The following is a 13495-nucleotide window of genomic DNA, read 5'->3' on the forward strand; positions in this document are numbered from 1 at the left end:
AGGGCGGCTAGGGTCTGGAACCAACTTCCAGGAGAAGTGGTGCAGGCTCCTACCCTGGGGGTGTTTAAGAGGAGGTTAGATGAACATCTTTCGTGCCGTGGCAGGGGGTCAGACTAGATGATCTGCTCAGGTCCCTTCCGACCCTAGAAACTTTGAAACTATGAAAGTGTTTCACTGCCTTGCCCCAATTGATCTACCTTCGGCCATACCCCTCTTTTCCTGCTTTCCTAGGTGTTAGTCATTGGGCAGGGATGGGCAACAAGTCTGCCTACTGCTGTCATAGTCTTGGATGTGCAGCCCCCCCACACAGACCAGTTGGAGTAGGAAAGGAACTCCCTTCAGGTCTGGGACAGGACTGGTTCTGTCCCTGGATACTGCTCCTGTTTTGTAGTCTGCCTGCCCTTATGGGGCGAGGGCTGCAGGAGAAAGAGAGGGGGAAGGCTGGATATGGGTGTGCAGCACCAATCACTGCAACCACACCCCACTTTGTAAAATTTTGGGTCTGTTTCTGACAGGAGATATGTTTTGATTGATTTCAATGATAATTGGACACCTGAAGTTTTGAAAATCTTGTCTGCATTGTAGATACCTAAATACATTTAAAGATTTTGCCTTAAGAACATGATCTTATTTAATAATGCAAAGGTCAAAACCTACTGGTATACTTGTTGTGCCTACTTATGCTTCCCTTTTTTTCGTAATCACAGGAATATTGGTTCCCAATAACAAAAGTAAGTCTATGACCCTGCAAAGAGTTAGGTTCATAGTCATAGGAAAACTCATTCAGACACCTTTGTAGGATCAAGACCTTAATTAGGCTGTTGTCTTATATAGGCAATACAGGTTAATAGAAGAATATAAATGTGTAATGTACAGGTCATAAAAGCATCCATAAAATATAATGAGGTGGTTAAGAATGTCAGCTGTGAATCTAGTCTTTTTGTTCATCATTTTTTTTTCAGAGTTCCAGTTTATGTCTGATAGAGTTGCATGATTCTTTGGTTCCATTTGAGAGTAGGATCTACATCAGTTATAACCCCCCTCCCCCCCCAAAAAGATTCAGCCTCAGATTTCCATAGAGCTGCTCAAGTACACATTTACCACTGATTAGAGGAAGGATGTACATGTGGGGGGAAAAGAGGAACTATATGATCAAGCAAAGGTAGAATAAAGAGCATGAAGGAAATTTAAAACCCAAACCCAATTTCCTCTGACAGAGCAGAATCTGGTAATAATGGCTTTAATTAATTTTCACCCAGTGTCCTTGCAATGGAGTTTCAAAATGTCCTCTATCTGTATCCTTTTTGATTGAATCACATTGGTTTAACTGGATGTGAAGTATTCTTATTGTTTGTGATATTGGACATACCTACATGAAATAGTCTGGAAAAAATAAGTATTTTGGTATGATGTATATTATTTCATCTCTCTCTGAAGCTTCATGTCTTCATTTTTATTACAGATCCAGCTGCATACTCCAACTATTAAATTTGTGCATACTTTATTGATTAAGTTGCATATTTTAGTAGTTGAATTTACATATACACTGATTACACTGTGCACTTGAGAAGGTTTCTATTACTGTCTTTATGAGGAAATATTATTAAGTATGAATTTTAGAATCCCATGGTTTTAAATGATCTCTACTTTATATTTTCTCTGTGTGAGATTAATCATCACATCAGTCCTCAGAATATAGAAGTGTCTGTATTACATGTTTTTAATGTAAGGTAATGCTCCTTTTTCAAGGAAAATGGAAATGAAGTTTTTATTCTCATATTTCTGTGGTTAATTCTTTGACAGACTTATGGAATCATAGGTAAGCAGGGCTGGAAGTACCTCATGAGGTCATGAGGTCTAGCCTCTTTCTCAAGCCAGGATGATCCATGACGAAATGATTGCAAGTGGGTGAATCTGAACACCCATTAATGCATCATTGTTACTGTGCACTAAGTTTAGTATCTCTAATATGAGGCACTAACTAAATGTGCAGTAACTGGTGCTACTGCACAATAGCAAAGGCACTCAGTCTTTTTGTGATGCTTAACGCACAGTAAACTAATTCTACTGTGCATTAACACGTAAGTGGAATTCTGAACCAACATATGCATTTTAGCAGAAATTAAAATTCCTGGTTATAAGGAAGCGAAGTCCTGTGACTCCTGCGTACCTGAAGACCCTTTGAAGGACTGAAATGCCTTGTATTCCAGTGAAGAAAAGCTGTGCAGTTTTATAGGGTGAAATAGAATACACCAAGTGTATTGACAAGATACTATTTGGTTTGGATTCTTTTCTGATATACACATCTTTTCATGCACTGAATAGGGATCTGAAGTACCTAATGCACGATTCTGGATTCCATTCCAAGAGTTAGGGACTAAAATGTTAGGTGTTGCAGTATCTAATAAGCAGGGATTCTCATTTTTCTGATAAAAAATATCCAATTTTCAGATCTTTTTTCTGCGATCAAAATGAAACATCCCATATATATGAACACAGTAATGGCCGTGCTTTGCACAGTAATTGACAAGCATATATATATATATATATATATATATATATATATATACACACACACACACATATATATATATATATATAAATATGAAAATTAATTAAGCCATATATATATATATATATGACTGATGTTTCATTTTAATCACAGAGAAAGGTTGATTTTGGATTATTTTTTTTAATCCAAAAATTGGGGATTTTTTTTTTAAGCAGAAAAAAACAGTATCCCTGCTAATAAGAGTTCCTCATACAACTGTCTTCAGAAGATTGAAAAATAGCTCCTAAATTACCAGACAGCAAATTACAGTGGCTAGTGCCATAAATTTATGTTGTAGGTGCTTCACAAGACAGTAATAGAGCAATGATTCCCAATCAAATTTAGTTTTGCAATGCTCTATTTATTGGCACAGTACCATATAGTATTAATTTCATTTGCAATTCCTATTCCCCATAAACATTAGAAAGACTAATAGTAAAATAATCTTACAAGAAGCATGCTAGAACTTTGGGCTACAGCCACAGAATAACATAAGTGCTTAACTGCCACTTTATGGTCCAAGGACTAGAACCAATAAAATATTTGCTCCCAAATTCTCATATTGCTGAACTCCATGCATGCACAATACATTTGTTTATTGACAGTGCAGGATCAGCAATCTTACTTAGGGTCAGTATTCCCTAGTAAGGGAGCTCCCTAGATAATTACTAGAGCACATAGTAAAATGGATACAATTTTCTATTAATCCTAGTAAAAGGATTTCAGGTATTAATTGTAGACTAGATATAGGCAAGCTGAAAAAAATGGTTTCCCAAGTTTCTTGGCATTTGCAAAGAGCAAATTTCTATATTTCTATCCTTGTTTCTGCATGTACGATTAATCAAGCTAAAGATAAGTCTCTAGGAAAAATTCTACCTAAATTATGAATGCATCATCAAGATGCTGAAGATTAATGATTTAGTAAGCTAAAGTTTTGAGTTCAGTTTTAAAAATTATAAGGCCAATCAGCAAACCAGACAGCAGTGTTAGTAATACATTTATACACTCAACAACCATACCATCAAAGCATGCAGCTGGATCTGTGAAATTGGCAGTTTAATCATCAAAGTATTCAACTCATTATCAGATTATGAAAAAGTTAAAAAGTTACAAGATGAAACTGACTCAGCAAAGTATATTTGTTGATTAAGGGTACCTATACATGGAACAACAGCATCAAAGAGATTAAACATCTAGCCTCCACTGTATTAAAGTATATATATTGGGTGCATGTACACAAGGCGCTAACTGTGCAGTAACCTAACTCTACTTGGAAAAGAGTAGACTCAGTGGGAACATGGTAGCAGCCTTTATGTATGTCAGTGGTGCACATCAGGATCTGGTAGAACATCTATTCACCAGGGCACCCCAAGAAAAGACAAGGTCCATTGGTCACAAACTGCTGGAAAGCTGTTTTAGACTGGATATAAGGAAAAACTTATTTACTGTCCGAGTCTCCAGAGTCTTGTATAGACTCCCCCCAGAAGAGGTAGAAGCACCTACTCTGGACACGTTCAAGAAGCTTTTGGCTAATTATGTGTATAAAAGGACTTCCTGCCCTTTGGGAAGGGGTTGGACCTGATGATCTCACGACATTCCTTCCAGCCCTAATATCTATGATATCTGTGAAATCTACTGCACAGTAGCATGCAGAGCAGAACAGATACTAATACTCAAGATGCTCAAGGGCCAGGAACTGCTCCCAGAACTCCCAGTCTACCCAGTTTCCTTGTGCTGGTCTGATGCCTCCTTGTGGGTGACTCTCCCCCCACCACCACCTGTCCTGGTGGGCCATGTCCTCCACACTACAGGCCCAAGTGGACCCCAGCTGGTCTTCTGACACCATGACCAGGCAGTTCAAATGAAAGTCTTGTCCAGAATCCCTCTCTGGAGGGTACAGCACATCCACAGGGCTCCAGCGGTGGGCAGTGGTGGCCCAGAGGCCATATCCCAGCTGCCAAGGGCAGTCTCTCCCACACATACAGCTGCAAGCTCTGTAGAGCCACGAGACAGAAGATGTGTATAAGAGTTTGCAACATTTCAGAGATAGGACACTGTGTACCAGGAGCTGTGCACTGCCAAGACTCAGATCAGGTGTCAAGCATGCACAGGTGGCCAGGGACCATGGTAGGTCAGCCTGGCAGGCCTAGCCCAGAGTACCACTGGCTGAGTCTCCTATCACTGTTCACTCCCCTGGGGTTGGCAGGCCACTGGGTGCTGGCAACAGGCAGCCTGTATCCCCCCTCCCTGTTCCCAGAGCGGGACAAGCCAGGTTCCTAGAATCACCTGCTGCTACAGCTACAGACCCTGCTTCCCCCCTCCTTTAGCCAGCCAACAGCTCTGCTGTTCTGCTGCCCAGCCCACAGTGCCCAGGTTTGGAGGGGTTACAAGGACTGTGATGACTGTGAGAAGGAGCTGTTTACACACCTGCCCTCCCCACAGGGGTCTTCTACAAGGTTGTTACCTAAGGCTAGCCCCCAACATGCTGCCACTGAAACCCAAACATGCCCCTGCTGTGCATGCCCTGGGTGCTACACAAGGATCTGTTTGCCTGGACCAAGGGGTGCCCAACCAACTACAGCCTGCTGCTTGTGATGGCCATTGTATCCCAGGTGCACCTGCACACCTGGTACAGGGCCCTGAGCTGCAATAGGAGCTGGCACTGCTGGTGGCCGGTGGTGTCATGGCCAGTTGTGCCTCATGGTGAGGGCTGGGGCTGAAAAAATTGTTTAGCAGGTGCTGGTCCAGGGTCCCTGACCTGCTGGTGAGGGGGCAGCTGGGGAGCTCAGCAGAACAGTCTACTGGACCCCTGAGGGGCCCTCACCCATTGATGAGTCACTGGGGATTCCAGGCCAGGGTGGGAGATTGGACAGGCCACTTGTGTTGCTATAGACAGCACGGCTGAAGCCTGGGTCCCAGGGCATGAGTATGTCCATCAGATGCCACATAAAGGGCATGGACATACAGGCACTCCCTGACCAATGACTGTGGTTGGTGATGGAAACCCACTGTGCCAACAAGGCCTTGACCTTTAAGTGGCACTGCCATACTGACTGGTCACACCCATGCTTCTGCATCTGGGCTGACAGCCCCATATAGACATGGGCATTGGAATGGCCGCCCCACTCAAACTGGTGCTGTACCTCTGCCTCACCCCAAAATGCCATGAGGCCACCAGTCTCCTCCATGGACCAGTTGGGGCCCTGGGCAGTGGGCATGGGTGGGGGCACAGCTGTGAACAAGGAGGAAACCATCATGGGCCCCACACCAGGTAAATGGGCCCCCTCATGGCTACCCCTGTGCTGCTGTGCCACCATGCACCATGGGACTGCCAGCTGCATGGCAGAGGCAATGCCCCAGAGCACCTTTGAGCTTAGGGCAGGCTGCTGGGTGTGGGTTGCAGGCAGGTAGAAGTGGGACTGGCAGCCAGGTGCTGCCTGCACCTGGGCCTGGGGCCTGGTAGGACTGAATGGAGCCTGCAGCAGCCTGAAGCAGCCTCCAGGTCTGGATAGTGTAGGCTTGGCAGCTACATGGCAGTGCAATGCCAGGCAGTAGCACCGAGGTTCAGACAGGCTAGGGTAGCTGGCCTGTGGGAGACACAGGTACCTGGAGCAACCTCAGGTTCCCTGCTGGTGTGCCACAGGATTCTGAGTGCCTGCTGGCTTCTAAAGGCCTGGGGTAAGAAAAGCTATTAGCCAAGAGCTCTGGGGCTAGCTTCACGTTGGCTCCCTAGTGGCAGGGCTGACTCGGGAGAAAACTTTCTCTTGGGTCGCATCCACATGTTCATGACTATGCAGTAACTAGTTGCATGTAAATTTGATACCTGATTTGCATATAAATGGTACGCAAAGGGGAGAGGAGGAGTTCAAATAGCATATACGGATTTGAGACAGTGGTTTCCATAATAAAATAGCAATTTATTCAAAGTGTTTTACATCTTCAAACTGCTTTATAAATCCTGGTTTTCAAACTGCAGAAGACTCCCAGGAGGTACCAAATGGTTTTACTGACACTGAAATCAAAAGAAGTTGAGGACTTTTGACATCTTTAGATGAATGCTAATGGATGAATGTTAAAGAACCATATTACCAAATGTATTTAGGTATTTGGTATTAGAGCTATTTATCTAATGGAATTTTCAAAAGTACCTAAGTGAATTAGTGCACTTAGTCACTGAGGGTGTGTCCAGATGAATGTGCACCTGCCTCTTGTAACATCTCAAGCCAGTTTGATACATTGCAAGTTGCATGCAAATGAAAAAATGTTCCCCATGCTGCATATCTGTAGTGTTGGCTTAACATTTTATATCTGGAAATCCAGACATAAAAAAAAGAAAAGCCGCAGAAAAAAGGGGGGCAAGGCTGAGATAACCTGGAAGCCGGTCTTCCAGAGAGATGCTCTGGTTTTTGGCCAGAGCATCTCTATGGTGCTTCTGCTGCCCCAACATGTGGGGTACATACCCTTAGCCTGCTGGGGTAAGCAGAAGAGCAGAGCAAGGCTGAGGTGTGACTGGGACCAGGGCAATGTCCCAGGTAAGTTAGGGATGTGGGGGTTTATGGGGGTGGGGAGTATGGCCGGGTGTGAGGAGTGGTGGAGGGACATAGGGGTGGTATGGGGGGATTTGGAGAGTGGCAGGGAGTGTCAGGGGATGTGGGGTTTGTGGGAGGTGGTGTTGGGGGAGCTTGACTGGGGGACACCACATGCTGCCTCCACCCCACCCCTGCAGCACTGGTGGCAGCAGCCAGCTAGGCTATGGACTGGCTGCAGGCACAGTTCCTCAGTGGTGCTGCACTGTGTGACATGGGCTGTGTACATGCTGAACAGACTTGGCTTGGCCTGCCCCGCTAGTGCATAGCTTTGGACAGGACCAGGAAAACTAGTGGGGTGGGCCAAGCTGGATCCACTCAGCATGTAAAGAGCCCACATCAGGCAGTATCATATCCCTGCAGGCTGTGCCTGCAGCCCCCCTTGCTGCTGCTGCTGGTTCCATGGGGAGGTTAGTGGGAGAGTCATCGGGGGGTCTGACATATGGCAGCACCCACTCAAGTCCCACCCATACCCCACACATCCAGCACTAGCAGCCAGCCATGCTGTGCCTGGTGCAGCACTGCCGGACCCTCAGTCCATGCAGGGAGAACATCCCCTGTGAGACCTGATTAAATGTGACCCAGCCTGGTACAGCCTGCTAGTGCATCTTTTGACAGGACCAAGATGTGCAGCACCTGTCCAAAGACATGCACTGGCAAGGCAGGCCAAGCTGGCTGGTGCTGGGCCCATTGTCCATAGGGATCAGGTAGTGATGCATAGCCACACAGCTGTGCCTACAATGAGCCATGGTGCATCATTGCCTGACCCGCATGGAGAATGGACCTAGTGCAACCCGGCCCAGCTCACTCTTCTAGTGCAGACCTTTGGACAGGAGCCATACATACCCAGTACTGTCCAAAGCACTAGCGAGCCGTGCCAGGCTGGGTCGGGTCATGCTGGGCCCATTCTCCCCCCACAGTATGTGGGTCCAGCAGCACTGTCATGGGATCCAGATCCAGGAAGAGCTGGTCAGGGTCATTTTGCCCCAAGTGGCACAACTTGCTCCAAACCAAAGTGCATGTCCAGGCATGTGTGCTGAGGAAAAAAATCCCCAGCACAAATTTGTGCCACTTCTATTTGAGCTGCTGCAAGCTCACATGTCTGCATGTATGGATGAACCCTGAGAGTCTCTAGCCAATGAGATTCAAATGCTGTTAAATATGTATGCCAGGAAATTCTGAATTATTTTCAGGAAAAGTAAAAATGACTGAAATTACCCATTCATTTTTCTCTATAGTGTCCTACTGGTGGCAGTTAATTCTGGTGGGGCTAGTATCTTTTAACTTCTTTTTAAGGAAGGGAAATTAAAGAATAGTGTTATTCACATAGGTATGGACCCTTGTATATTTGGAGTTGTTTCAAAAAAGTAGCTGCTATTCAGCTATGCAGCATCTTTATTTTCCAACAGTCATGTTAGAGCAGTGGTTCTCAACCCATGACACATGGGCGACATGCAGCTCAATCAGCATACTCTTATGGTCCATGTGACATCCCGTTAAAACATTTTTTACAGGGATACACAGGAAGTGAAGTCGTGTGGGTGTGGGCCACATAACAAATTGAGAGCTGCAAGTGTGGCCCACTATGGCAAATAGGTTGCGAATGACTGTGTTATAGCAATAGAAGTAGTTTCAAAGCCTGAGCTGTTTTGCTACATTTTTATGACCCCTGGTTTGTCCAAACCCAAATCTTAGAACAGAAGAGCTGCTGCATGGTTCAGAGTAACAGTTCCCCATTTTTAAATTGCTCAAAATGTGTCTGTACTAGGCATGCCTGGGTCAGTATATATGAGCTATAAAAGACTGTCAGTATTTCAATGGAGTAAATTCAGAGATACAGTGGAAAACAAGAATGAATATCAACCATGAATCATTTGTAGCCATGGGAAGCAGAGTATGTGCAAGCAGTATAATTGAAGCTGAGAAGAAAGTCTGTAGTGACAGGAAACTGTGATAAGAATTCTGCTGCTCAGAACTGGAATTCTGGGTCAGAGAAAGAAGCATTGCCACCAAAACAGATATAAATCTAGAGTTTCCCCTTGCAGCGGAGCTCACAAATTGTATTTAGTTACAAAATGTCTCTAGATGGTTTCTAGTTCAAAACAATCACGGGGGAAATAAGAACTGTGTCTCTGCAAACATTTGCTGTGGCTTCCCAAGTGGTAAAGTCTCTATTAGAATCATAGAAACATAGGGATGGAAGGGACCTCCAGGGGTCATCTAGTCCAACCCCCTGCTCAATAAATATAATGCCTGACTAAATCATCCCAGCCAAGGTTTTTTTCTAGCCTGATCTTAAAAAACTCCAAGTATGGAAATTCCACAATTTCTCTGGGTAACCTGTTTCAGTGCTTCACTACTCTCCTAGTGAGAAAGTTTTTTTTAATATCTAACCTAAACTGTCCCTGGTGCAACTTGAAATCATTGCTCCTTGTTCTGTCATCTGCCACCATAGTATATATCCATCCTCCATGAGAACAGTCTAGCTCCATTCTCTTTGGAACCCCCCTTCAGGTAGTTGAAGGCTGCTATTAAATCCCCTCTCCTCAGTCTTCTCTTCTCCAAGTTGTATCCATGCAAATCTTCCCAATCACCTTCTTCTTCTCTTCCAATTATTTAAAAATGGATTCCTTGAGGACCTGCCCCATAATTTTTGCAGGAACTGAGTTGAGGCTGACCTGTCTGTAGTTTTCTGGATTGTCCTTCTTCCCTTTCTTAAAGATGAGTGCTATATTTGGCCTTTTCCAATCATCCGGGACCTCTCCCAATCTCTACAGGTTTTCAAAGGTAATAGCCAGCAGCTCTGCAATCACACCAACCAACTCCCTCAGCACTCTTAGGTTCAACATGTCTGGCCCCACAATCTTTTGGACTCACATACTAGCCATAATGAGAAACAGTGACAATAAAGTCAGACAGCAAGTCTCAGAGTAATGGATTTCTGGGAACCCTGCAGCAAAAACTGGAGTGCTAAGGTGGCGTATTAAAAGGGGTAGACACCTTAAAAACATGCAGAAAGATTGAACAGAGTAGGTGACACTACATGGACTGAAACAACATTTCTGAAAAAAAGGATGAGGCAAAAGTATGCATTAACACAGGGAGGTGAAAATGTGTTTTGTTGAAGCTCGGTATATGCATGTTATGGCTGCAAAGTGGGAAATCTGTATGAAGAACACCAGTATAGTAATTCTCTCATAAATCTTGTTCTAAAGATATTTGTTGTTTTTCCAATACTATACACAATGTTGTATGCTAATCACAATGCCTTCCCTCTTTAAAAGTTGTTTGGGAACAATTTACACCTGCTTAGCAGGTTTTTACATGCAAACAGCCCTAAAGTTCCACTCTATGTTGTACCTTCTGAATAGTCTTGATAAGACAGGACTCTGCCTGAATTTCATGAAGGAGTTAAACTGAGGTGTACAAAGCAGAGGATTGAAATAGACATACATATTTTTGTCTCAGCATCTCCTTCCCGTTACTTCAACACCTGGCTTTCCCATATATTTATAAAAGATCTGATTCAGCATAATGCTGCTTATCTTTTAAGACCTATTAGGATCACTGTGTGAGACTTTAGAACACCAAAGAAACATTCATATTGAAATGGGTATGTGATGCTTCCTGGATCATGGCTCCCTTAGAATTATGGATCAGATTATTTCTGACTCTCACATACAAGTACACAAAGGAGGACAAATCACAAGGCATCTTTCCTTTCAAGTAGTTCTCAGACCAGGGGCCAGCTGCAGTTGATACTTTGTGTTCTCCTGGGCATTCTTCATCATGTCCTCTGGGGCATGTTCATCTACCCAAGGGAAACTGGGGGCATGGACATATCTCACAGGCTTATAAGTCTTCTTAGAGCTCCAAAGTAAGTAGATCAGTTCTGTAATGTGATTGGAGCAGTACTGTGACTAAAAGGCATAACATAGCGCTTGGTCAGCCTTTCACACTAAGGCAAGCTGCAGGAGCAGGTGTTTTAGGGTCTCTGATGTGCAAAAAACAGACTTCTTAAATTCTCATTTGCTGAATCTGCCTTTTCTGTTAGAAGATTAATTACTTAATCTAAAAGGAGAGAAACACAGTACATGGTGTTTTGCAAGCTATGTTACTATTTGTTTGTTAAAATGTTAATATATCTAAATTGAAACTACTAAACAGAAGAAAATTAGCATGATGCTAATTTATTTACATATTTCCAATGCTATTTAAATCAAGAAGCAGAGCCTGATCCTCCATTGCATGGCAAATTAGAATGATACTGTTTTACATTCTCTTTGCACCACAAGAAAGATTTTTCCAAATGGAAAGTAGGGCACAATCCACTGCAATAGGTATATGTCCAAAGAGCCCTTTCTGAGTAGTGCTTTACCTTCAGTTCCTCCCTTTGTCATACATGATAAGGTAAATTGCCATCCACTCAGTGTTGTTCTGTTTCTGTTTCCTAAATTTCCCTGTTTCAGCTTGTGCTTTATGTTTCTTTCACTTTGTTTGCTGTACCTATGCACTGTTATTAAAGACACCAAGATATTCCCAAACTATTTAAGTTTGATTCCCACTACTTGAACATGCTCTTTTCCACCTGGTTTATATTTTCTAAAATACTTTTAAAAGTAAAACAAACTGTTGCAAATCCACTCACTCCTACACTCCAAGCATGTGTGTATTTTTTTTTTTAGATGTGAGAAACAGGTACGACAAATGATGTTGTTAGGAGAAAAGGGAAGTACATTGAAGATATTATATTTTTTGCATTGCTCTCCTGACTGAGAGCACCTGCCTTTTGATTTTAATGTTGCCTAGACAGCTTCAAAATATATCATGTTCCATTTGCAGTAGGCAGGAAAAGTGAATCACTTCTGGCCAGACAGATCAGATCACAGTAACCAATAAATCAGTGACCTCCAGAATCAAATACTGCAACTTAGCAGATCTAAGAATGAAGTGCTACACCCTGAAAAGCCTTCTTCTCATAAAATAGACTGTAGCTCTTGGTTTGGCCAGAAACATAGGTAAAATGATTCTGAAACTATTCTCCATCTATCAAGTTAAGGAACAATGATGTAAAACTGTATGTACTATCAAATTCTGTCATTACGTGAGTATTTTTTAAAATCACCTGTGTGATTTAGCTTCAAAAATTCTAGTTTCAAAAGTGTCTTAGGGTAAGAACCACAAAGACCTAAACATTTTTTTTATTCACATGGCCCCAGCAGAGGAAGCCAAGAATGCAAGAGTCATTAGAGCCATGCAAGAGTCATGAGAAGCCATGATTCTACAACCTAGAGGCGGGACATGTGTCTTGCATGAGAGTTTTGTGTTCTGGTCCCTGCTGCCATCACTGGTCTCCTCTTTTCCAGCTGAAGGCCCTAATGATAACTGCAGATTCCTGATCCTTTTTGCCACCTCAATCCTGGTCCACAGCTCCTTCTCATGCCTTTCTGCACAGGGCTCCATCTACAACAGGAAGTGTGGAAGTTGTTCAGATGCACATCATTCTATCACTTGGTGGTCTGGACCTGGATATTGAGATATGGGATTTTATTTTTTTCATGTGCCTAATCTCAGAAGAGGACATTAGGCTCTGGGTCATGTGAATAAAGGCATCAGAGCTTCTGTGTGAGAGTTTTAATATATCCTGGTTATTAGCTGGCTAACTGTAGGCAGCTCCACATTTAGAAAGTACATCTATAGGTTTTGGGGATTCTTACATCCTCAAAAATTAGGATAATTTGGATCTTGAATGCCTAAAACCAGATTTAATTCAATTCAAGGTTCTGTCATAGAAGGTTTGTCTTTGTTAAACCTGTGAGCAGTTCCCATTTAACTAAAAATATTTGTCTTCCTATGTATGAGTGTGGAATTTGGGGTTGAAGACAATATGATGAGCACTGGCAAAATTATCTTTTATTTATTTTGTGGCAGCTTGCCGGCAGCAGTCCAGTTTGCCTGCTTGGAAAGGCTCCGAGCGATTGGTGGGGTGTTCCCACCAATCAAGCGGTGGCACGGGAGATGCTTGCCCTGCCCCTACCTAGATGTGAGGTGAAGAGGTAGACCTGAGAGGGGACTAACAGTCCCGTCCCTTTTGATTCGTCTGTTTTCAATCTGGAAAATAAAGATTGAATAAAAGGAAAGAGAAGAGATGGCCTCCACCTCTCTCCCCTGGGGAGGAGGCTCTTCTCAGCCAGGCTGGCTGACCTGCTTCACCGGGCTTTAAACTAAGCCTGCTGGGAGATGGGGGGACGACTGCCACTGCTGGTCCGCTGAGCAACCCTTGCAAAGCCAGCAGACCAAGGCACTTAAGGGAGCCCACCCCTGCCCCAGCCCTGGCACAATCTGTGGGCAAGGCAAG

Source organism: Crocodylus porosus, unplaced genomic scaffold, assembly GCF_001723895.1.
Source record: "Crocodylus porosus isolate Cpor-Errol unplaced genomic scaffold, CroPor_comp1, whole genome shotgun sequence".
Taxonomy (NCBI): Eukaryota; Metazoa; Chordata; order Crocodylia; family Crocodylidae; genus Crocodylus; species Crocodylus porosus.